This window comes from Carcharodon carcharias, chromosome 4 (genome assembly GCF_017639515.1).
Source record: "Carcharodon carcharias isolate sCarCar2 chromosome 4, sCarCar2.pri, whole genome shotgun sequence".
NCBI classification, from domain to species: Eukaryota; Metazoa; Chordata; class Chondrichthyes; order Lamniformes; family Lamnidae; genus Carcharodon; species Carcharodon carcharias.
The window spans coordinates 22,046,676-22,071,192 of NC_054470.1; the positions used below are offsets into that span (position 1 = coordinate 22,046,676).

At 42.7% G+C, this 24,517-nt stretch overlaps 1 protein-coding gene across 1 annotated transcript in view; it reads left to right on the top strand.

The window, feature by feature from the left end:
• rorb (RAR-related orphan receptor B) overlaps positions 1–24,517 on the top strand; it is a 248,475-nt gene that overhangs the window by 74,875 nt on the left and 149,083 nt on the right. The window lies entirely within an intron of this gene.

Here is a 24,517-nt window from a genome sequence, read left to right on the forward strand (position 1 = left end):
AAGACTGATCACTGTGATGCTGGAGACCTCAGGAGGAGGCCGAGATGGATTATTCATTCGGTATTTCTGGCTGAAGGCAGCTGCAAATGCTTCAGCCTTGTCTTTTACATTGTGCTTTGTTGACCCATCTTTCAGTGTGCGGATATTATTGGAGTCACCTCTTCTGGTTGGTTATTTGATTGTCCACCACCATCGTACCTGGACATGGTAGGACTGCAGAATTTTGATCTGATCCATAGGTTATGGGATTGTGTTTGTTGTCTGTCACATGTTGCTTCAACTTTTTTGCATACACGTAGCCCTGTGTTGTAGCTTCATTTGGTTGGCAGTTAATTTTTAGTTAGTTCTGGTGCTGCTCCTGGCATGCTCTCCTCCACTGTTCTTTGGACCAGGGTTGATCCCCTGGCTTGATGGTAATGGTAGAGTCGGGGATATGCCATGCCATGAGGTTACAGATTGTAGTTGAATACAATTCTGTTGCTGCTGATGGCCCACAGAATCTCATGAATGCACAGTTTTGAGCTGCTAAATCTATTCTGAATCTATCCCATCTAGCACAGTGGTAGTGCCACACAACATAAGTATCCTCAGAGTGAAGACGTGACTACATCTCTCCAAGGTCATGGACAATGGTGTCATGGACAGATGCACTGGTAACATGTAGATTAATCAGTTTGAGGGGCAGGTAGGTTTTTTCCCTTCATGTTGGTTCTCCCACCACCAATGGCAGGCTCACACTGTCAGACATGTACTTCATAGCTTGATCAGTAGTGGTGCTATTAAAGCACTCTTAGAGATGGGCATTGGTCCCCACACAGTACATTCTGTGTCCTTGCTGCCCTCAGTGTCTCTTCCAAGTGGTGTTCAACATGGAGGGTCACTGATTCATTAGTTGCGAGAGGATGGTAGATGATAATCAACAGAAAGTTACCGTGTTCATGTTTGACCTGATGCTTCATGGGTTCAGGAGTCAATGTTGAGCAATTCCAGGGCTGCTCCTTCTCAACTGTATAACACTGTGCTACTGCTTCTGGTGGATCTATTCTGCCTGCGGGGTAGGCTATACTCAAGGATGGCGATGTAGGAGTCTTGAGACATTAGCTATAAGGTATGAATCGGTGAGTTTGACTATGTCAGGCTGTTGCTTGATGAACAGGGACAACTCTCCCAATTTTGACACAAGTCCCTAGAGTTTAGTGAGGAAGACTTTGCCGGGTTGATGGTCTGCATTTGTAGCTTCCGGTGCCTAGGTCTGTGCCAGGTGCTCTGACCAGTTTTATTCTTAGTTAACTCTTCTGTAGTGATATGATACATCTGTCTGGCTTGCTAGGCCATTTCAGAGGTCAGTTAATAGTCAACCATATTGCTGTGGTTCTGTAGTCACATGCCTTGCCTAAAGGACATTAGTAACCAGATAGAGTTTTTAAAACAGTTTGGTAGCTTCATGATCACTGATACTGAGACTAGCATTTTATTCCAGATTTATTTGTTGGTTTTACAGTAGGTAGTTATGTTTCCTCGACCTTGGGAAATCAAGCATCTAAAGGAAGGAAAGCTTCAGAGGAACAGTAAGTACCTTTTATAGTGCTGCTTGTGGGCTTAGAGGAGCTGAAGTATTGCCCCCCAGCTCCTCCAACAGCTTTCCTATACAAAGACTACCGGGGTCCAACATCAAACCCTCCCCTGGATCGGCCACTCCCAGAGTCTGGGATCAGCCATTTTTGGCCCTGTGACCTGCTCCAGGATATTCCCCAACTGACTGGAAGTCAAACCTATTAAGGCCAAAAAAATGCATGCTGTAGAGTGAAAACTTGCTCAAAGTGGTAGAGTGTTGTAAAGGAGTAGAGAGATTGAGACATTTAAGGAAATAATTCATGAGCTTAGGGTCCAAGCAGCTGAAGACATAGCTGCCAGTAGTGGAGCATTAAACCAGAATTGGAAGAGTGTATTGATCTCGGAGGGGGGTAGGGCTAGAGAAAATGGTATAGATAAAGTGTGTGGATTTAAAAACAAAATGAGAATTTGCAAAAATAATTTTGCTGTACATACTGCCTCTGTGAAGTGCCTAGGAACGTTTCATTAAGGTACAATTATAAATACAAGTCATTGTCAGCAAGCGCAGGGATGATGGATGAACAAAACTTAGAGTGAATTAGGACACGGGCAGCAGAGTTTTGGATGACCTCAGGTTTATGGGGTATGGCAGATGGGAGGCTATCCAGAGGTGGGTTGGAAAAGACAAAATTCAGAGGTGAGTCAAATAATGTTACCGAGGTGGGAATTGGCGGTCTTACTGATGACACAGAAATCTGGCTGGGAGCTCATCTCCTTTGGTTCCACATTGGAGAGCCACTTCAGATTATTATGTTCTTAAATTCTGGGCCAGAATTTTATGGTCGTAAAATGCGGCGAGCCACTCTAAACTCCATTGACTTCAGCGGGAACGTAAAATCCCCCTGCTGTAAAATTCCAGCCCTGGAGTGGGGTTCAGACCTCACACAGATGAGAGTGCTGAATCAAGCTGAAATCTGCGATTCATCCGAACTGTTCAAAAATGCATCCTGCCCTTAGTTTAAGAAGCTTTTAATTGAAATGTTTCACTTATACAGTAAGTTTATGCAAAAATCATTTATTAATGCATTTGTTTTTAAGCGGTTGACAGTTTTTTTTTCAACATAGTGCATACTGGTTAATAAATTCAGCTAAGAATTGTTTCATCCCACTTGATTTTCTTTTTAAGTCTCTATCACTTAAGAGCTTTGGTAATGCTTTTCTTTTTGGCAAATTGCACCTTGGTTTTAATTGAATCAGTATTTCAAATGTACATATATTAGACTAATCCAGATGCCAGCCTGTTTTATTAATATGCTCACATTGTCGTTAAAAACTACAGATTTAATTTGTAATAGCTCTGTTTTTAAAAAAAACAGAAGATGCAAGTGTATTAAATGGAATGGCCGTAGTTTACTTTAAGCATGACTCAGCTCCAGTTGGCTACTCCCCTTTACTTGTGCACTTTTAGCCCTGAGAGTAATGCTTAAGACTTGTTTACTACAGAGCTCCTGACAATGTTTTCACACAGCAGTCCAGCTCAGATCAACCTTTCCAATCTTGCCTTTGATTGACCATCAGATTAGTACAGTGTGAACAAGTATATCTCCTAACACTCCATCATCTGCAAAGTACAGTTTTTGGGAATAGGATGAAAAAAATACTGTAAGCATCGCAGGCGCATAGCAGGTCTGTAATCACCTAGAAAGAGGTTACTGATTTGGATGTAAACTCCCCAGCAGAGATGATGCAGGGTCTGTCCCTAAAACATTCAGGTAGATTTTCACTTTCATTGCTTAGGTGTTAATCAGGTGGAGTGGATCACATTACACAACCTGCCTGATTTTCATTCCATTGATTTTCAGTGCAGGCTCTATTAAGAGTGTGCAATCCACTTCTGCGGATTATCACACCTCATTAATCTTCCTTTATCTTCTTCATATTCTAACAGACCTGCAGCATCTTTGGTTGTTTATTACATTTTTTATTTCTCAAATTATTAAATAGTGCATCAATGACTAAAGAGTTTGCATATTTTATTTACTTGGCATTTTAAGAATCGGTGATTCATGCAGTGGGCTGGGGGAACTGGATTCATCCATAGTCTGAACTACCGCACCTAAGTTCACTAGCAGGCTGCCAAGTGAACATCACACTTCCTGGTGTATGCCCATCAGTCTTTCTCGGCAAGCTGGGTCCTCAAATAAGTACCTGTGTCCTTTGCAGCAGAACTTGTATGTGATCTGGCACCTGAGGTGTCCTACCTGCCCACCACCCCTCCCCCTGCCCTAGCTCCTACACACTTCTGCTCAGTGATTCACTGTGCAAAGACCCTCCTTTAGCCTACCCTCTAACACATGGGTGGTGCCGGAATCTGATCTGGAGCTTGAGGATGAGATCAAACAACTGTGCCTCTTCAGAAAGATTAGTCGCCTCCACTTCCAAAAGGGACATGGGGCACCGATAGCTCCTGAAATGAAAGAGGGGGACGTGGGTGAGCCTTTAGATTGAAGGACAAGTAAAGGAAAAAGTGCCGGCTGAAAGCAGCTGCAGATTGGTCATGTGTTGAGTAAGGTAAGTCTGAAGGAAAAAAAGTGAATAAAGAAACCTGTGTGACTTCTCCTGTAGCATTGTCAGTTGGCTCAGACGTGATGTCATATCCCCTTGGCATGAAGGTCTGCGTGTCTTCTTTCTAGAGGAGAAAGGGGGTGTGGCAAGCTTGGTCTCCAGTTTTATGAATGAGAATGAGAAACTTCTATAAAGGGCCATCAAATCCCACTGCCAGATCCACCCAAAAGCATTTCACAACCAGTGATTTATTTTTGAAGTGCAGCCACTTTTGTTCTGTAGGCAAACACAGCAGCCTGTCTGCTGCACCCACAACTTGATATCACACAGGTAGTCAGACAGCATCATGAATAGGTGTCAAAACTGGGCTTTGTCCACACTAATGGGTATTATCACTGAAGAGCAAAATGTAGGAGAAAGAACTTGCAGTTATACACAACTTCATCACATCTCTCCAACATTCAAAAGTATTTCACTGTGCAGTGCCTGTCATGTGGTAAATGGTATAGATGAGGGCTGAGATGGAACATTGGGACACACCAGAGGTGACCATGTGAGTAGCAAGGGTAGTCGTTAGAGGAAATATTACCCCCCCCCCCCCACCCCCCCGCCCAGTGGAAGTAAAGTCAGTCCCAAACGGACCGACATTAAACAAAAACAAAAACAGAATTACCTGGAAAAACTCAGCAGGTCTGGCAGCATCGGCGGAGAAGAAAAGAGTTGACGTTTCGAGTCCTCATGACCCTTCGACAGAACTTGAGTTCGAGTCCAGGAAAGAGCTGAAATATAAGCTGGTTTAAGGTGTGTGTGTGGGGGGCGGAGAGATAGAGAGACAGAGAGGTGGAGGGGGTTGGTGTGGTTGTAGGGACAAACAAGCAGTGATAGAAGCAGATCATCAAAAGATGTCAACGACAATAGTACAATAGAACACATAGGTGTTAAAGTTAAAGTTGGTGATATTATCTAAACGAATGTGCTAATTAAGAATGGATGGTAGGGCACTCAAGGTATAGCTCTAGTGGGTTTTTTTTTTATTTTTTTTTTATAAGGCTGTCCTGCAGCCATAACACGCTCCAGGTAACCTTTAATGAGGTGCGGGTCAGACTTCCGTCCCTCAGTGGGAGTTTGGCGGGGGGGGGGGGGGGGTGGCGGTGGGGGGGGACATCTTTGTGGGGGAGTTACCCTAATGCGCACAGGCACCCACAGAAGGATGTACCCCTCCCTCCCTTCCCGCTTTTAACTATGGTTGTGTTGTTTTTAAAAACTGCCTTCTCACTTTCATCTGTCTGCCACTGCCCAGTGCATTATGGCAGAGGAGACAGATTGAAGGCCTTAAGTGGACAATAATTGGCAACTTAAGACCCTCAATAGACCTAAGGGCAGGTGGTCTAGTGGATACCTTACCCACCCCCATATTATGGGGGCCGGGTTGGAGGTAGGTGGGTAGGTGGTGAGCTAGCCAGCCGACATATTTTGTGACCTCTGCCAAAAATGTGTCTGTTGGGAAGCTGTAAAATCCAGCCCCCACAATGGGCCAGGTTCGGATTGGGCCTTGTGGGAGCAATGTCATGGACATTGTTCACTACAGAGAGGCATTGATGAGGAATGATATGGTCAACCCTGTCAGAGAACTTGAGGAGGGATAACGTACCATGGTCACCGAGGATTTTGTGACGACACTGACCAAGCTGTTCTCAGACAGATTAAAGAGAATAGGGAGAAATTGACTAGTGGTAGTATATTTTTGAATACAATACTGCATATACAAATTTTAAAAAGCACATCATGAAATATCTGTACTATTCTTTGTATCATTGTGAATTGCACACCAAGATTTGGAAATTGTAAAATCCTTCAGAGGTGCGATATATGCATTGAATTGCATATTATAATTTAGTTGTGAATATTTAACCAACTATACATTTGTGATGTTTAAATGTGTTCCTCTAAAGCTGCTTTTGTGCCTTATTTAGCTGTTACACATCAAATGCATTTCAGCTAAATGCATTTGTCGGTCTGTCCTTTTCGAGGTTAAATGAGAACAAACATCCAGTGAATGGCTTCAGTGGCTTAGTAAAGAAATGTTGGTAACAATTGCAATGAAGTAATCAATATCAAACTATGCTTATGAAGTATGAACGTCATGAGAGGTTTCTGCTGGAGTCTGTCATCCTTTTCACAAGCTACACCAAGATCTATTGTAAGTCTAAACAAATTTTTTTAAATGTGAAGACTTTTACATTACATATTGCATTTCCAAATAAATTCATAAGCCTACTTGCCTCTACAGTTTCACTGATATTTGTTCCTGTAAACACCAAATAAAAAGAAAGGATTCTTTCACATGGGAGGAATATTTTTTTACGGAAAGCAGGAGATGATACTGCCACCTTGTGGCTCTCAACAGCACATATGAAATACAGGAAGGGCTTCAAACTGTCAGTGCACAAAAATGATATTTCCCGATCTATGGACCATCACCATTCAGACCGTTTTTCACCTCCCATCCCTTCTTCATTCAGACCACTCTTAACCCCTTCTCTATTCTATTCATCTGGTAAATTTGATGAATTCCAAATTAACTTCACACCTCTGAAATGTTGGAATCACAAATGGGTTAAAGATGTAAATGACAAGAGGGACAATCAATTATTTCCAATCTTTGACATATTTTGATAGATACCCGATTATAGAGGTAGCTAAACAGCTATTCCATTTCATGTGGCTGCAATAATTATTGTAAAGATCATTTGCAGCTGAAAATAGTTTTAAAAACAACTACTCTTATTTTAAGCGCTCGTGTTTTAGATAAGAAATAACCAGAATAGGCATGGACCATTTCCATCTGAATGTCACCATACACAAATGTGGCCGTGATGCATTTCCTTTTGATTTGGGTCATTCACCTTTAACAATTTATACAGCAGCATTCAGTACTGGCATATTAAAAGAAATACAATCTCTTGACCATAGGCAGTTCCTAATTAGATAAGGGTTGGTTGTAGTGACACTATATAATTGGCACAGTTGACATGTCAAGTACCTTACCATAGTTATTTTTAAAGTAACTATTAAATTTAAAATATTTACAATACTTAAATTAGATATTTGAACAAAGAAGATAAGAACTATGCGCTAACGTTTGTATCGTGCCTACTGATAAGGAGAGGCTTAAATGTTTTATGCTATACTTGATGAGTGTGGAAAACTATATATGTAACATATAACCTTGGGTATAAAAATCTGTCTTGTGTGATTTCCAAAGTTCATGTCAATCTAAGACTGGGTGGCAAAATATGTTAGAGTGCTGCTTTCACCTCCATAATCAGGTTTAAATCCAGACTAGACAGGAAGAGATAAATCTTATATTCTATCGGTCCCTTCTGCCTTTGTTAAGATTTAGTGCAATGTTATTTGTAATGATGCAGAAAGAGTATAATTATCTGTTAAATGTAAACAGTCTTTATTATTAATTGTTTGATGCTTTTCTTTTCTGAAAAATGCTGTGATACAATTCACATTAGAATCCTGTCACCCTGTCACCATAACACAGAAACATAGAAACTAGGAGCAGGAGTAGGCCACTCAGCCCTTTGAGCCTGCTCCACCATTCATTATGATCATGGCTGATCATCCAACTCAATAGCCTGCTCCCGCTTTCTCCCCATAACCTTTGATCCCTTTCGTCCCTAGAGCTATACCTAACTCCTTCTTAAATATACAATGTTTTGGCCTCAACTACTTTCTGTGGTAACGAATTCCACAGGCTCACCACTCTCTGGGTGAAGAAATTTCTCCTCATCTCAGTCCTAAATGGTCTACCTCTATCCTCCAGACTGTGACCCCTGCTTCTGGACTCCCCCACCATCAGGAACATCCTTCCTGTATCTGCCCTGTCTAGTTTTTTTAGAATTTTATAGATTTCTATGAGATCCCCCCCTCATTCTTCTGAAGTCCAATGAGTATAATCCTAACGAACTCAATCTCTCCTCATATGTTAGTCCGGCCATCCCAGGAATCAGTCTGGTAAACCTTCGCTGCACTCCCTCTCTATAGCAAGTACATTCTTCCTCAGATAAGGAGACCAAAACTGCACACAATATTCCAGGTGTGGTCTCACCAAGGCCCTGTACAATTGCAGCAAGACATCCCTGTTCCTGTACTCCAATCCTCTCGCTATGAAGGCCAACATACCATTTGCCTTCTTTACCGCCTGCTGCACCTGCATGCTTATCTTCAGCAACTGGTGTACGAGGACACCCAGGTCTCGTTGCACATCCCCCTCTCTCAATTTATAGCCATTGAGATAATAATCTGCCTTCCTGTTTTTGCTACCAAAGTGAATAACCTCTCATTTATCCACATTATACTGCATCTGCCATGCATTTGCCCACTCACTCAGCTTGTCCAAATCACACACAAGCATCTCTGCTTCCTCCTCACAGCTCACTTTCTCACCCAGCTTTGTGTCATCTGCAAATTTGGAGATATTACATTTAGTTCCCTCATCTAAATCATTAATATATATTGTGAATAACTGGGGTCCCAACACTGATCCCTGTGGTACCCCACTAGTCACTGCCTGCCATTTGGAAAAAAGACCTGTTTATTCCTACTCTTTGGTTCCTGTCTGCCAACCAGTTTTCTATCCATCTCAATGCACTACCCCCCCGATCCCATGCACTTTAATTTTACACGCTAATCTCTTATGTGGGACTTTGTTGAAAACCTTCTGAAAGTCCAAATAAACCACATCCACTGGCTCCCCCTCATCAACTCTACTAATTACATCCTCGAAAAATTCCAGTAGATTTGTCAAGCATGATTTCCCTTTCATAAATCCATGCTGACTGCATCCAATTCTGCCACTGTTTTCTATGGGCTCAGCTATTAAGTCTTTTATAATGGACTTTAGAATTTTCCCCCCTACTGATGTCAGGCTGACTTGTCTATAATTCCATGTTTTCTCTCTACCTCCCTTTTTAAATAGTGGGGTTATATTAGCTACCCTCCAATCTGTAGGAACTGTTCCAGAGTCCGTAGAATCTCGGAAGATGACCACCAATGCATCCACTATTTCTAGGGCCACTTCCTTAAGTACTCTGGGATGTAGATTATCAGGCCCTGGGGATTTATCGGCCTTCAATCCCATCAACTTCCCCAACACCATTTCCCTACCAATACAGATTTCTTTCAGTTCCTCTCTCTCACTAAACCCTGTGTTCCCCAACATTTCTGGTGTGTTATTAGTGTCCTCCTTTGTGAAGACCAAACCAAAGTCATGGCAATGAAAACAACATTGACCTATTCTTGCTTTTTCCCAAACCAGTAGTCGGGATAGTGCTGCTCAGTGTTACTTCTCCTCAGTGCAATGTAACATCTCTTGAGAGATAGCTCCCAGTATGAACAATTTTTATTTGAAGGTGCTCTCTTCATCTAAGTTTAAAACAATTTAAAAATCGTCACTGCAAAAAAATTTTTACACTTTACAGCTTAATGCCTCTGGATCTTTCCCACTGCCTTGCATTCTGTTCTCCAGAGTTCCAATTTATTTCATGCTTCACGAGTGTCCTCCCGTAGTCACATCATGAGACAATGTTGTGCCATATGCAGTTCACAACGCTCACTTCACTTTCATTTGATGGGGCTTAGCCTGTGTATAGGCTCAATTATAAAGAAAAAAATAAACAAATTTAGGAGCAGATGTTGATTTGGTTTTGATGTGTGTTGTATTTTTTTGTAGCCAGAATTTCTGGAGAGTTTAGACACAAGTGATTTTGTAGATCCCGCAACCTTTTTTATATATGGGGAAGAAATTTTTGCTCGCCGGGTGGGCGCGCACCTGTCCCGCTCGAGCAGGAAATGACACGTGTTGACGTCGGCCGAGTGTGCTGGAGTTGGCAGCACACCCACTGACAATTAATTAAAAGGCTTGTTAAGGACATTAAATAATCGATTAACTTAACTTTTCTGCTGCACGCCCAACCTAACAATTGGCAGGCAGGGGAAAAAGGCCAAGTGGACGTTGCATTTTTTTTTTGGAAACCTCCTCCATGGGTGGGATGAGGTTTCCAAAAGCAAATAAAAATAAAATAAAAGTTTATTAAAATTTAATTGATAACATGTCCCTGCTCGTGTGACAGAGCCACAGGAGGGGGACGTGTTTTATTACATTTTTATTTGCTTTTTTTAAAAGCACTTCTTCTCCCTGAAGGCAGCTTCGTGCCTCAGGGAGACTTTCAAGCACTCACTCGCGTGCATGCATGCGAAGTCTGCGCTTGGCCCACTTGCCCTCCTCCCCCTCCTGCATAGGCAGCACTGCCGCTTGCGTTTCACACTGGGCGGGCCTTAATTGGCCCACCGGCGTGAAATCGCGGTGCGGTCCCGATTACGGGTGGTGCTCGGCTTTCCGACTGCCCCCACCGAGCCCACCTGCCAAGGGCAAAATTCCGCCCATGGTGTTTAAGTTGAGATGGCATCTTTCACAGCAAAACTGTGCATTTTATACTGCATGTTCTATTTCTGGTTTATGTGTGTGCAGCGAGACGAGCCTTTCAGATGAAAGTAAACCCCCAGCTTTTTGAATAAATGGCTTTTAAAATTTTAGGATCCTGTCAGACCTTGTAGGAACACTACTGCACCCGAGCAAACACAAACTACCATTGTGAGGTTTTTCTGTCAAATGTATATGTAAAGGTGTTATATAGCCTTCCAGACTTTTCAACTGTGGCGATCAGCTTTGCACATGTTCCGCTGCTAGCATGAACTGCAACTTCTAGGAATCCACAGTACAAGCACAGGCATCAGCATATTGTCAACTCCCCTTCTGCTCAGGATTATCTACAGTAAAACTTTCCATATGACTAGGTTACACAACTCCCTGTAAGTGATTTGGTGGATTATATTGAGGGAACCCACTGAGAAATCTACACTACGGATCTTTGATTCAGGATATCAAAAATTCCTTTCATTTTCCTTTATTTTCTTCAATAAGCTCACTATACCTGTGCTCTTCCTGCATTTAAATCTAGTGGGGGAATGTCAAAACATTTGTTCTTAATTTGTAACCACAATTCCAAGGAATCATCCATTCATTGCATTCACTTCTAGTGTCAGCTATGGCTCAATTGGTAGCGCACATGTCTCAGAATCACAAGGCTCTGGATTCACGTCCCATTCCAGGGCTTCAGCATAAAAATCTAGGCTGACATTCCACACTACTGAGGAAGCACTGCACTGTCGAAGGTGCTGTCTTTTGGCTGAGACATTAAACCAAGGCCCTATGTGTCTGCTAGGGTGATCCCATGGGATTATTTTGAAGAAGAGCAGGAGGGTTGAAGTCAGTGGAGTAAAAAGGATATCCTAGCATGGATACAAAGTTAGCTGAGTGACTGGAAATGAGAGTAGTAGCGAAATGGATGATTGATTGTTTTTCGGACTGGGGGAAGGAATCAGTGGAGTTTCCCAAGGGCCAGTATGAGGACTGCTGATAAATATTAATAACCAAGTTTTAGATGCACAAGGCACAATTGCAAAATTGCAGAGCTTTAAGCATTGTGAATGGTGAGGAGGAGAGTGATAGACTTCAGGAGGACATCGATAGGCCGGTGGAACGGGCAGTTTAAATTTAATGTAGGGAAGTGTGAAGTGATACATTTTGATAAGAAGGGCAAAGAGAGGCAATATAAACCAAGGGTACAGCTGTAAACGGGCTACAGGAACACAGAACTGGGGTGATCATGCACTAGTTGTTGAAGGTGCGTGGCAGATTGAGAAAGTGGTTAAAAAGGCATATACAATCCTGGACTGAGTCATCAAGTACAAAAGCAAGGAAGTTATGATGAACCATAAGACATTGGTTCAGCCTCAACTGGAGTATTGTCCAAATCTGGGCACCACGTTTTTGAAGAAGGATGCGAACCCTTTGGAAAGGTTTACATGCATAGTTCCAGGGATGAGCGACATCAGTTAGGTGCATGGATTGAAGAAGCTGGTATTGTTCTGCTTAGACAAGATGAGGTTAAGAAGAGCTATGATAGAAGTGTTCAAAATAATTCGGGGCCTAAGTAGAAGAAATAGGGAAAAACTGTTACTATTTGTAGGAGGGTCACAAACCAGAGGACACTGATTTAACATGATTGGCAACAGAAGCAATGGTGACTTGAGGAATTATTTTTACACTGAGTGGTTAGGATCTGGAATGCATTGCCTGAGAGTGTGTCGAGACAGATTAAATTGTGAATCTCAAAAGCAAATTCAATAAGCACCTAAAGAGAAAATCGTTGCTGGACTGATGGGGAAAGTGCAGGGGAATAGTACTATCAGAGTTGCTCTTGCAGAGTCACGATGGGCTGAATGGCCCCTTCTGTGCTGTAACCATTCTGTGATTCTAAGACCCTAAACCTTGGTAACACATAATGAAGAAATGGTGAGTTAAAGCTAGGAAATCAATCATCATGAGGAAGATTTCGTGGCCTGAATTTTTTGGACGGAGGGGTCTCGCTTCTCGCCATACAAAGAGTCGGTGGGGGACACCTCCCCGAGTGCCCACAGCCATTCCACGCTCGAAGGTGTGTCATGTGGCTGCAGGCAAGATTTACACCCCTCACTCAGGAGAAGGTCCCGCTTTAGAGCTGCTGGCCAATCAGGTTGGTCGGCAGCGCTCCAGTCCCTGCAGCATCCAGGCACTGGAGGCCCAGGTAAGTTCAAAGAGTTTCAGGACGGGGAGGATAGGGAAGCCTGTGGGGGTGTGAAGGAGGAGATCAGGGTCTTGGGATAGAGGCCAGTGGGGTAAGGAGGTCCAGAGGCCACTGGACCTTAAGGGGTGGTGGTGGTGGGGGGGGGTGGCATCTGACTTCAGAAGGGGGCTTCTGATCGAGGTTCCCCCTTCCCATTCGAGATGTAACTCTGTTGATTTTCGTACAGCCCCGAGACAACTTCAATTCTCCTGTCAGCCTAAAAATTGAGTGGTTTCCCATTTGAGGCCTTGCCTGCCCCAGCATCAATAATAGGCTGCATTTGGTCATCATTTGGCAATTGTTGGCAAGGTTATCTCCAGATAATTGAAACTACTTCTGACACTGCCAGTCAAAGCCAAGAAAGCCTTCCTACAGGTGTTTGGTAATCCTCTTCCAATCCAATTTACAATGCATAGCATTGTACAGTGGCCTATTCAAACACTGCATTCAGTCATCTCCCTCTTGCAGTGAGCCACAGTAGGGTAGAGCCATTGGCTCAAAGCTGCATTTGGATATAATCCTTAGATGCCACACACAGCCAGTTCCAAAAGTGATCAATACTGCCTGATTTTCAGTGTACAATTTTCACCATTAAAACATATTGCCGAGTGATTCAGGGAAAAGTTCGGATTAAATGTGCATTAAGAGTACCTACTCATCATAAAATGATGTTGTAAACATAAGGTGCATTAGCATTTTTTTGTCGTTTATACCACTTACAGTAGTCAACAGACGTACAGAGCACTTGTCAATGGTAAGAATATGTCTCAATGTTGGATGGAATACGATGCTCTGTATGCATTTAACAATTATAGTTATGCATTCCAATTATTTTATGTTGATTTCTTTAATGGGGTATCTGATCTGCTAGAAAACATTTTAGTTCTCCTGGGATAGCTTCTTCTTTTCCATTCTAACCTGGTTACAGTCTTTAGGCCATTCATTCATAGGGGAGTGGGTGACCTATTGAGACCTCTTTTCCCCTCGGACCACCCCCACACACACACACACACCCACCCCCAACCCTGCCTCATTCTGCTATTTATTCACTCGAATTGGTTTATGGGCAGCAATCACTGAACAGGGAATCACACTGAGGGACCCGCGTACTACCACCAAATTGCACAGCATGTCTGCACATTAATGTACTACCCTTACTGCAGGGGCTCATACATCCGCTTTAATCACAAACCAAGCCAGCATGCTCAGTTGGGTAATGTGTAACTGTGGAATAGATTCTCATCATAAGCGTCACGGGGCCATGTGTTTACAACTAAGCTCCATCTACATATCAAAACCTGGGTTCACGTCAGCCAACCTGTACCATCAAGTGTGGCAGTTGGAGAGAAATTGCAGACAAGTTTTGAGCATGATAATTATGTAAATATACAGATATGTGCCCTATCTAGGGTAAACTGGAGACCTGTACTAAAACCTAGCAAATTAAGTTGTTTGCAAACAAGAATATTCTATTCATTCATTATGGACAGTTCAAAGAGAAGCTTGAAACAGAGAGTAGAAGCCAGGCACAATAGGTATATGTACAATTTTCATCCTTTTACCAATTACTGCTCAGGTAAGCAAACCAATTTTTAAAATATAAATAAAGCTATTTTGAGTTTCAAGGTATTTTGTGTACAAGAGTTTACCTTACAACTTTTTCACCAATACAACTAAGTGTCAATTATCAGAAAAAACTCCGCTCCCTATTGTGATGAATGAAGGGAGACCACACATTTAGCTGTGTAAATTCAGCCAAAATTCATGACTCTAAAATTCTAACAAATTGTGACAAAGTGGGACTCCTAGTCATCAACAGCCAATTCCATAGAAATCCATCCTAAAACGTGTGATTAATCACATAAAAAGGGGGCAGCTTGTGCAGATGCCATAATTGCCCTAAGGGAAATCGGAACATGCCATGCTATCCTTACCTGGGATTTTTTTTCATTCATTTATGGGATATGGGCACCGCTAACTAGACCAGCATTTATTGCCCATCCCTAACTGCCCTTGAGAAGGTGATGGTGAGCCGCCTTCTTGAACCGCTGCAGGACGGCCTATATGTGACTCCAGACCCACGTATGGTTGACTTTTCGCTATGAAATTGCTGGGCAGATTACTCAGTTGCTTGAGAAGGTGGTTCACCTTCCCGAGGATAATTAGGGATGGGCAATATGGTGGCCAGTAATGTCCAAGTCTCTTGAATGAATTTTTTTTAAAAATTGCTCCCATGGTAGAGCCAGAAGCCACTAAGAGGGAATATCCAAATTGCAACCTTTTAAAAATGTCTTTGATTTCCCAAAGAGGGAAAAAAATGCCAGTCGTTTGATGCCAGTGATTCTTTTGGGGCTTTTGTAAGATGCAATACATGAGTATCAGCTTTCAGCTAACAATGGAGTTGGTATACCTAGTGATAGCATAGTGGCAGTGTTTATGCCCCACTCAATCCTAATGGGAAGATTTTTCCAGACACATTTGTTAGCAGACCGAGGAAGGTTGGGAGAAAGGTTTTCGCACATTCCCCCAATAAAGATCTGGGCTGAATAATGCACAGAGCAGAAACCAGGTGGACCTGAGCTCCATGTTAAACTTCAACCCTCCTGCAGTTGATTGGTCCTCCTTTTGAGAGTATTTTGGAGCTAATTGAGTTTTCAGGCATTTTTGTACAGTAGTTGAATCGCTGCCAATGAATTCTCTCACTTGTGTTGCATCACTATTTTGCCAAAGAGTAAAGATTTGTACCCACTAATGGTCTGGAGAGATAATTACACAGGGATTTCCTTGGGTCATCTCATTTGATTTACCATGGTGCTCTTTTCTGTTTCGTTCTAGATCTCTAATGAAGCCAGGGCCTCTTTGTCAGCAATGTCAACACAGTCTCCTTGAGTTGCAAAGTTGTGAAAAGCACAGTGATGATAACAACAGTTTGTAGTTAAGTAGCCATTTGATATAGTTAGCAACCCCAAGGGCAGAATTTTTCTCTCAGTGGGCGCGTGTGCGCCCGACCCACTCGAGCATGAAATAACACACAATGACATCAGCCATTACTTAAGAGGCCAGTTAAGGCCCTTGAGACACCAATTTTCTCTGACTTCATGAAGCCCGTGTGATTTTTCGACCATTGCATGGGCAAAACAGGCAGGTGGGCAGGTCACAATTAGCAAAAGCTCATCCACGGGCAGGATAAGAAGGGTCAGTGGCCTTGACAATGCAAGTAGTGAGGAGTTTTGGATCTAACTTGCTGCTGGTTGCTTCTGTGAACAGGACAGCTTCATCTCGCCTCAGAGCTGCATTCTCAGCATTTCTAGGCTTCATTTGAGCACTCATTGTTGTCTTCCAGGGCCCTGGAGGATTCAGACCGCATGGGCCTTCCCAGATATCAGACAGCCTTCCATAACCCTGGGTAATGGGGATTGTGGTTTCCGCTGGAAGCACCTCCTCTGATGAGGAAGAGAGGGGCAGAAGGGAGAGGAGGCCAAGCGTCCCAGTGCAGCTTCAGGGGAGTGACCTGTGGGAGGAAAGGCGCAGGCACAAGGGAGGCAGGATCCACAGGAAGTCCAAGGTGGAAGGGGCCGCAGAAGGTGGCTTTATCCCACTGCCAGGTTTTACAGGCGGCAATGTAACTACCTCAATGTGTCTGATGAGGCTCCATCTCTCAAGGGAGACCTCCATCCGTCAGAGGATCGGGCCTGAGATCAGCTCCGACCGTGTGGGTGAATACCCCATGCCAGTGGCGCTGAAGGTCACACTGGCTCTTAACTTCTATGCCTCCAGCTCTTTCCAGGGGTCAATGGGGAATCTGAGTGGAGTCTCCCAATCAGCTGTCCACAGTTGCATCAAGCTGGTGATAGAAGCTCTGTTCAGCCGTGCATTGACTTTCATTCATTACCGTACAGACAAGGCCAGACAGGCAGAGCGAGCCAGAGGCTTCACAGCGATTGCTGGGAGTGGCAGGGGTGTGCGGTGGGGGTAAGGGAGGGAATTCCAGAGTTTAGAACCTCTGGAATTCACTTCATTAATATAGTTGAAGCATTCTCCAGGAAATACAAGATGTGCACTCAATGACCATCCACATAGAGGCCGTTGCTTCAAGTGCCCCTCTGCTGTTGTTCGGGCCAATTTGACTGGGATCTTTATCCATGAAATGGGGGCAGGGGGTGGGTTTGTCATCCGGAAACCATCAATTGATACGTTTTTCCTCCCTGAAGAGGTCAGGGAAGGCCAAATTTTGAAGGATGAAAATGTGACAATTTTCAGTGTCTCTGATGTTGCCTTGGAAGATTCTCACCTTATTGTTACAGAGTTTGTACATTGAGGGACTGGAACTTTTTCCTGTTGAGGTAGTTGAAAGAAGGTTCTGCAGGAGATTGCAAAACAACGTGGGTACCATCGACTGTAGAGTAAATGGTTAACATCAGAAGCATACATGATGCTGATGTAATAACGATGTCAGATCACATGACTGGGAAGTAAAAGAGATCCAGAGGGAGGAGAAGCTCCAACTTCATGTAGGGGGGGGCCCAACACACCAACGCGTAAAATGATGCGTGATGACATCGGGCGCGCGCTGGAGGTGGCTGTGCCCCCCACCAAACTGCCAACGGCCTACTAAGGCCATTAAAAAAGCAATTAAAGTTGTTAACAACGTTGCCCCTCCAACCTTAAGGTTGGCAGGCAGGCGAAGAGCCCAAGCGGCCTTTGCGTTTTTTCAGGAAACCTCATCCACGGGCAGGATGAGATTTCCTGAACCTTGTATAAAATAAGTAAATACATTTTTTCTTGACTCCACAAACATGTCCCAGCTCATGTGACACTGTCACATGAGGGGACATGTTTAAATAATATTTTACTTTATTATTTAAAAACTTTTACTATCTACTTAATCTCCTTGAGGCAACTCCATGTCTTAGATTGCTGTGCACGCACGAAAGAGTGCAGGCCCCGACTCTCCCTCCTCCCCACCGCCCGCACAAGTGGCGCTGAGCGCTACCGGTCACGCATTACGCTGGGTGGCCCTTAAATAGCCCGCCCACGTAAAAGGCGGGGCGCAGCCAATCGTGGACAGCCATCAACTCCGCGCCCGCCACTGCCCACTCCTGCCCAGCCTGCCTGACATAAGTAAGATTCTACCCATGAATTTTCTAGCTCCACTGTAAAGGACAGCAGTGAGCTGAGGAAAGCACATCTCCACGGCAGTCTGTCTATAATGAGAGTCTACCATGGCTGCCTGAAATGTGCCTTTATAATCGGATACATTTTTTAATTTCCAAGCCTCAGAAAGCAGGATGGTTGGATGAATGTGGCTGTAGTTCCTCAATGCAGTAGAAGATAGAATTGGTCAATTGTCTTTGAGGTAAAGTGCACTCTTATGCATAGTTTCTCAGGCTGTCAAGTGGTCTGTATTGCCAGTATGTTCTATGGGGAGGGCACTCTCCGGTGGGGTCCTTGCATAGAGTCTGGGCCTGCTTTGCTCCATTGTGTGATGCTGCTCCTCACACATTGAATTGTGTAATTATTTCATTGATTAACACCCACCAAGCCCCACCCAGATTGATTTGTTAACAGTAGAGAAGCATTGTTATGGCACATCTAACTCCATCAGCTATGTGAAATGACATGAATTTACATGTTTATAAAGTTAACTTTATGCTTTTCACTTTTTGTTTGTTGGCAAAGTGCTTTATATGATACTGTATAGCCTGATCAAAAGAATAAAAATGCCTATTGTGGGAAGTGAAAATAAAGGCATATGAGATTATTGCTATTGGAAATCCGACGTTTTCTCTGGCAGAGTACAGGAATATATACTTTAATAAATGCTGATATTCAACATATTGAGGAAGGCACCTGACATTGAAATTGTGCAGAAAAGGAATTTGGTGCAAACACCATATTGCAACCAGAATATTACAACATCGACCCAAAGGCACTTTTCTGCATCAGGTCCTGTTGACATTTACCATTAGAAGAGTTTCTTTTATTATTCATCCTTGGGCTATGGTGTCCCTGGTAAAGCTGACATTTATTGTCCAGTCCTAATTGCCTGCAAAGTAGTGTTGGGCCTCCTTCTGTTTAATGTAATGGTGGTGGTTACTCAACCCATTCAGCAGTCAGTTATTCTGGCAGCAGCTTGCTAATGAAAAAATGTTACTAGTGCAGAAACTCAAGTCTACCACAATCGCAAACCATTTTGAAATCCTGTGGAAAATGAACAACGTAAAAATATGCCGCTTCTTGTTTGAAATGTATTATCAAACAGACTAATGCCAACTGTTTGTGTAGAGTGCTATCAGACTTTCTTCTATCCATATAATTACTATAAAAGAGGTTCATGGCTATGGTGTCTGGATGATCTTCAATGTTTTAGTAGATCCTTTAAAATGACCCCAGTCTTTCCTTGAAGAGGGTCACACAGATTCAGTGCAATTGATAGCAGGAAAGTATCTACCCTGAACATTTTTCAGTAACAATGAGCTGTACCTTATATTAATAACATTTAAACATATCTGGTTGCACTAAAATATGACATCTCATTGTATGGAAGATAAAATCAAATTGTATGAGAAGCTCTTTATTTTATAATTCACTCATATCGCGGATGTGTTCCAGGGCTGGGTGCTTCCCATTCCATTCTACCCTGCACTATAGTCCTGTTGTTCTACAGTTCTGATAGCTGATAGGGATACAGTGAGAAGCTATTGAACTTTTAACAGACTAGTTATTTAACACTTGTCAATAGAAGGGGAAGAAATTTGACTCAGTGCAGGCAAAGTGCACAGTTTCATGGGCTGTTTTACCCAGGACAATGATGACATTGTATTTCTGGGTTTTTTTTCAACATATCACAGAAACTCAATAATTAATGCAACATCTGAGTGCTTGTAAATGCTTTGAGAGACTTTTTGACATGGGAGACTAAGTGCACTCTCAACTTCCCGGGACTGATAAAGAATCAGAACTCGATAGTTAACACGTTCTTCCTTGAACAGCACTAAACTGGCTGCCTAAAAGCAAAGACATTCTTTACACAGGCTCCTCACACTTGCCACATTAGTTGGTGGAGATCGTGAATATTTTTTCTTTGTTTTGTGTCCACAGAGAAGGTTGGAGACAGTGAAAGGAAGGGAGACAATGGCAGTCTGCCATGTTACAAATTGATAATCATAAACTGATTTAACTATTTATTCTTGCTCCCTGTATAATATAATTTTGCATCTAAACGGCTCTGCTAACGCAAGATATAACCATTAAGATTCAGCTTTCTATAAATAAATGGGGGCATTTTATATTATGAATTCCAAGATATCCATTTTGAAAATAGTTCCATTCTGATGTATATTCAGTTTCCTTGAATAAGAACGAGAGTCTCAGATGACATTCTTTTCACCACGATGATTGATGTATATTTTGTGGTGTTGGTTGCTGCCGGTCCTGTAGACGGAGGTTTCTAGAGCAGGTCTTGGTTCACTTTATAAATCCCCAATGTAGTACCTTGCACTAAAAATATGAAAGTAGTAAATAGGGCACTCTGAATCCATTTATATGGGTCATATTTCCTTTTGGAATTTTTATAAAGGTTTAAATGCTAATTTTTTTTTCTAATAAGTTAGTCGTTATCTTGCCAATTCATTATTTCAATTATAGATGTGGGTACCATGTAAATACTGTCATTACTGTAAATTAATTTTTGAGATCTGAGATCCCCTACCCCTCATCCCAATTCATTACTGATGTTTGGTCCAAAAGCTTCTCACTGACTGTGAACCTAGCTACATTGAATTAATGTACTACTTAAGTGCTCGTTAATGTGTGATGAGGACAAAGATGGAAATTTCCTGATTGGTACAAAAGAATATTTATAGCTCGTATAGTGTATTGTAAAGTGTTAACACAGTCATGAATAATCAGAAGCCCCATTTGTCAGTGCAGATGGTTGAAAGCAAGATTAGAAGCACATTTATTTTAAATAAACAGAACGGTAACTACACATAATTGTAGTTTGAAACTCTCTCATTTTCAGCGGCAGAAATAGTCAGCAGCAAAGAAAAAGGAATTGATTTTGAAGATCGGCAAGGTGACAACAGTACCAGGAAGTCTAGGGAAATCAAGCGCTCTGAAGGAGTGAATCACTTTATGGAGGGTTGATTGATAGTATTATTAGAAAGCACTTGTGCCCTGTTAAGAGTGTAGTTCTCCAATTCCTTAACATAACGAAGAGCCCGTGGACTAATGCAGCACGGTATTGTATAATTCTGGTAGCCTATACCCAAAATAGGAGAGAATTTGCCTTAATCAATGTTATGATAATGGGACTAGGTAAAGGGATAGCTCTTTAACTAAATGTTTAACGTACAGGAGGTGTTAACCAAGGATTTCTACTTATTGTATGTACAACACATTTACAGGCCCTGTTGTATTGACTATGATTTGTAAGAAGATGTGTCTGATTATATTGCATCCTCTGGGCTGCCATAAGCTGAGTCGCCCTGCTTTTGTAATTATTACAAGATATAGAGCATGTTTCATTCCCGTTAGATCCTTCAGCTGATCTCTTTATTTTCCTACAAATAAGTTGACACCAGGGTTCCCAATACTGACAGTTTTCCACTTACAGAATACAAACTCGTGCAAAGAAATGTAGTTGCTTAGCTAGCAAGCAGAAGTACAGAATTACCTTTAAAGGTAATCTACAATCTGATGTACACGCTTCAGTGCTCATGCCTCAGCAGGGATTGCTGAATTCTAGTGAAAAATCTATCTTCATCTGTGGGATGGCAGCAACCAAGGGTCTGTGAGGAGGTTTCAAAGGATCCACCAAAAAGAAGCGATGAGCAATACTTTCCCTGGTGGAATTGAATCTGAACAATTTATACAATTAGCAACACACACATAAGAATTGATGGAATTGAGTTGGAAGTGGAAAGAGAAATAAAGTTCTTGTCATTTTGCAAAATCACATAAGAAAAGAAAACAGAGTGCAGTCAGAAACAAGAGTGGTCTACATGGGCAGAGTTTTGGATTGAATTTTGAAAGGGTAGAATCAGTGAACAGTTTGGCACATAATGGTTCTGAATGGCTGAGACTGCTGACTCTCTCTCTGGTGGAGGTGCGGCACATTGAATCCATCAGCTGGCCAGGCTCCGAGTGGCAAAGTAGAAGGAAGAGGAGAACCAGTGAAGCTGGTGCATGGACAGCTCCTCTTAAAACCTCATTTTTAATGGGAATTCACATCAGCACCATTCACTGGAATTAACCAACCTTTTTTTTTTTGGGGGGGGGGCGGGGCGGCGGTGGTGGGGGTGGGTGCTGAGTACTTGCTTGCAGATTGAGCCCAAACTTGATAAGGTCTGTGGTTGGCTGAGTTTGAATGTAATTAACAGGAATGCTAACTGGAATGTCTCATCTGCCGGCACTTAATTTACTTTGATGTTCTGTGACCAAAGAACCTGATTTACCACCCTCCCCTCTCCCATTATTTGATGATGAAAATATGCTTCTATCTAATCCTCCTTATCACACCCCACTTGATTTCCACTGTGTATTGTGTAAGCATATACCTCCTGTTTTCCTTCCCCCAACCTCATACCATTCTCCTTTCCCAAGAACTGCCCTGGCCAAGCACCTGGTCAGGTATACGCTAGAGAGCAGAATTAGCATTTGGTGAGTCACTGGTCATAGCATAGCCTATAGTTAGGGCAGGGGAGGAAAGGGCAGTGCAGGTACAACTCGCCAGAGGGTGACGTCACAGACGAGTTCTGCCGCAGGTGGAGGCATTGAGGAAATGGTGGGCATGAAAAGGCTGATAAGCATGCACACAGTAAAGGTTGGTGCATTAGCAGATTTTCCAAAAAGCCTGCAGTCTCTGTCCAGGGTGTGGAGGAGTCCAGCACCAACTTTGCGCAGAGCTTGGAGTCCATTCTTTCCAGTGTGTAAGTGGTGGCCGACTCCATGAGAACAGTTGCAGACGGAAGGGACCATGATCCAGCATCTGACGGCTAATGTCTCAGCTTCTATTGCAGCACAAGCAGAAGCCAGTCTATCTGAGTGCAGTAGTGGAAGCTCAGACTGAGGCCATGCAAGCTCAACTTTTTGCCATGCAACTACGGCTTGATGCCATGCCGGGTTATGCTGCTGCCATCATAGCTGAAGATACCAGGACTCAAAGGAACACGAACCTGCTGTCCAGCCTTGGAATGACAGCATCCATGCTCTCACCACCACCACTATGCCTGTGTCCTTGCTGTTGCATGTCAGCCAGACTGTTGCTGCCACATGTTGATTTGCTGAATCTAAAGCTGGGCTTTCTAGGGCCAGAGCTGCTCAAGGTCACCTTGCAAGGCCATCTGCAGTTTCCCTTTCTGAATGTCAGCAGCTTTTCACCGGCCACACTGTAACCTCTGGGGCAGCTCTGTGTTGGAACACTAGTACAAGCAAAGCCACACAAGACAGGTGCTAAGGGAATGGATAAGGGTGATTAGTCGACTCTTGTATGGAATATTGGATGGTTTGCTTGAAAAGTCTGGTTTGAAATGTTTGTTTTGTGGCAGTTTTTATTTCAACATTGTGGTCAAGAGGACACTGTGATGGTCAGTAACAGAGAGAAGGGGAGGTGTGGGACTATTGGTGAATGGGGAAGTAGGGTTGTTTTCACTAGTGCCACAGTCAGATGAGCCAATTGTGGATGGAAAGGGATGCATTGGTTACCTGTTCCCCCTGCTCCCTAGTTGCTTGTTGTGTACCTGGTTGCAAAGGCTGTGGCCTCATGATGGTGAGGTTGTGCAGGATATGGCAGATCATTACAACTCTTGACACCATTCTGGCAAGTACTGGCAGGACTCCTGTAGAGCAATTCAGGCAGCTGAAGAGTTGGCTAAGCATCCCAATGGTCTTCTCTGACAATTATACGGCAGCATAGCTCTCATTATATGCACACTGCCTACCTGAGTGTGGGTTTCACACTGTAGTCATAAATCAGGTGGGGTTTCAGTAACCACCTCCTGGTTTGTCATGGTGGCACAAGTACTGATGTTACAGTGGACTGTGTTATGACATGGTAGATGATGTGCGCCAGGTGGACTAAATCCACGAGGGAAACTTGGTCACACTATCACAACAGTTTTGCAATTTGTATTTATTACAAGATGTGTGCACTGAATTCAAAAATAATAAGTCCACCAAGACCTTTAGAAATTTTAAAAATTATATTAAAATATATATGAATAAAATAAAAGATTGCAAGCACATGTATAAGATTACAATTACTACTATAATAACTCATAAAATTCCTAATTAACCTGACCCCAGTTACACTCCCTTTAAGGCAACAGTCCAAGAATAGATTTTAGATTTAAAACAAACTCAGCAGGTTAACACACTACCCTGGACAGTAGAATTCCATATGACTTTACTCCAGCTTCAGTTTAGTTAGACAGCAGACATATGCACACATTCTGGAGGCTTCATGCAGGCTATTTCACATACTCCTGTTAGATATTACATGGCCTTCTCGCACATAACCTTTGATTCTCCCTTAAATATTAAAAGGAGAGAAATATATATAAGTTCTATTGTTCCATATGTCTTTAAAACTATATAGTCCTTGTAACATAAGAACATTCATGGTGCCTATATTGCTAGTAACCTTTGGGGAAAAATAA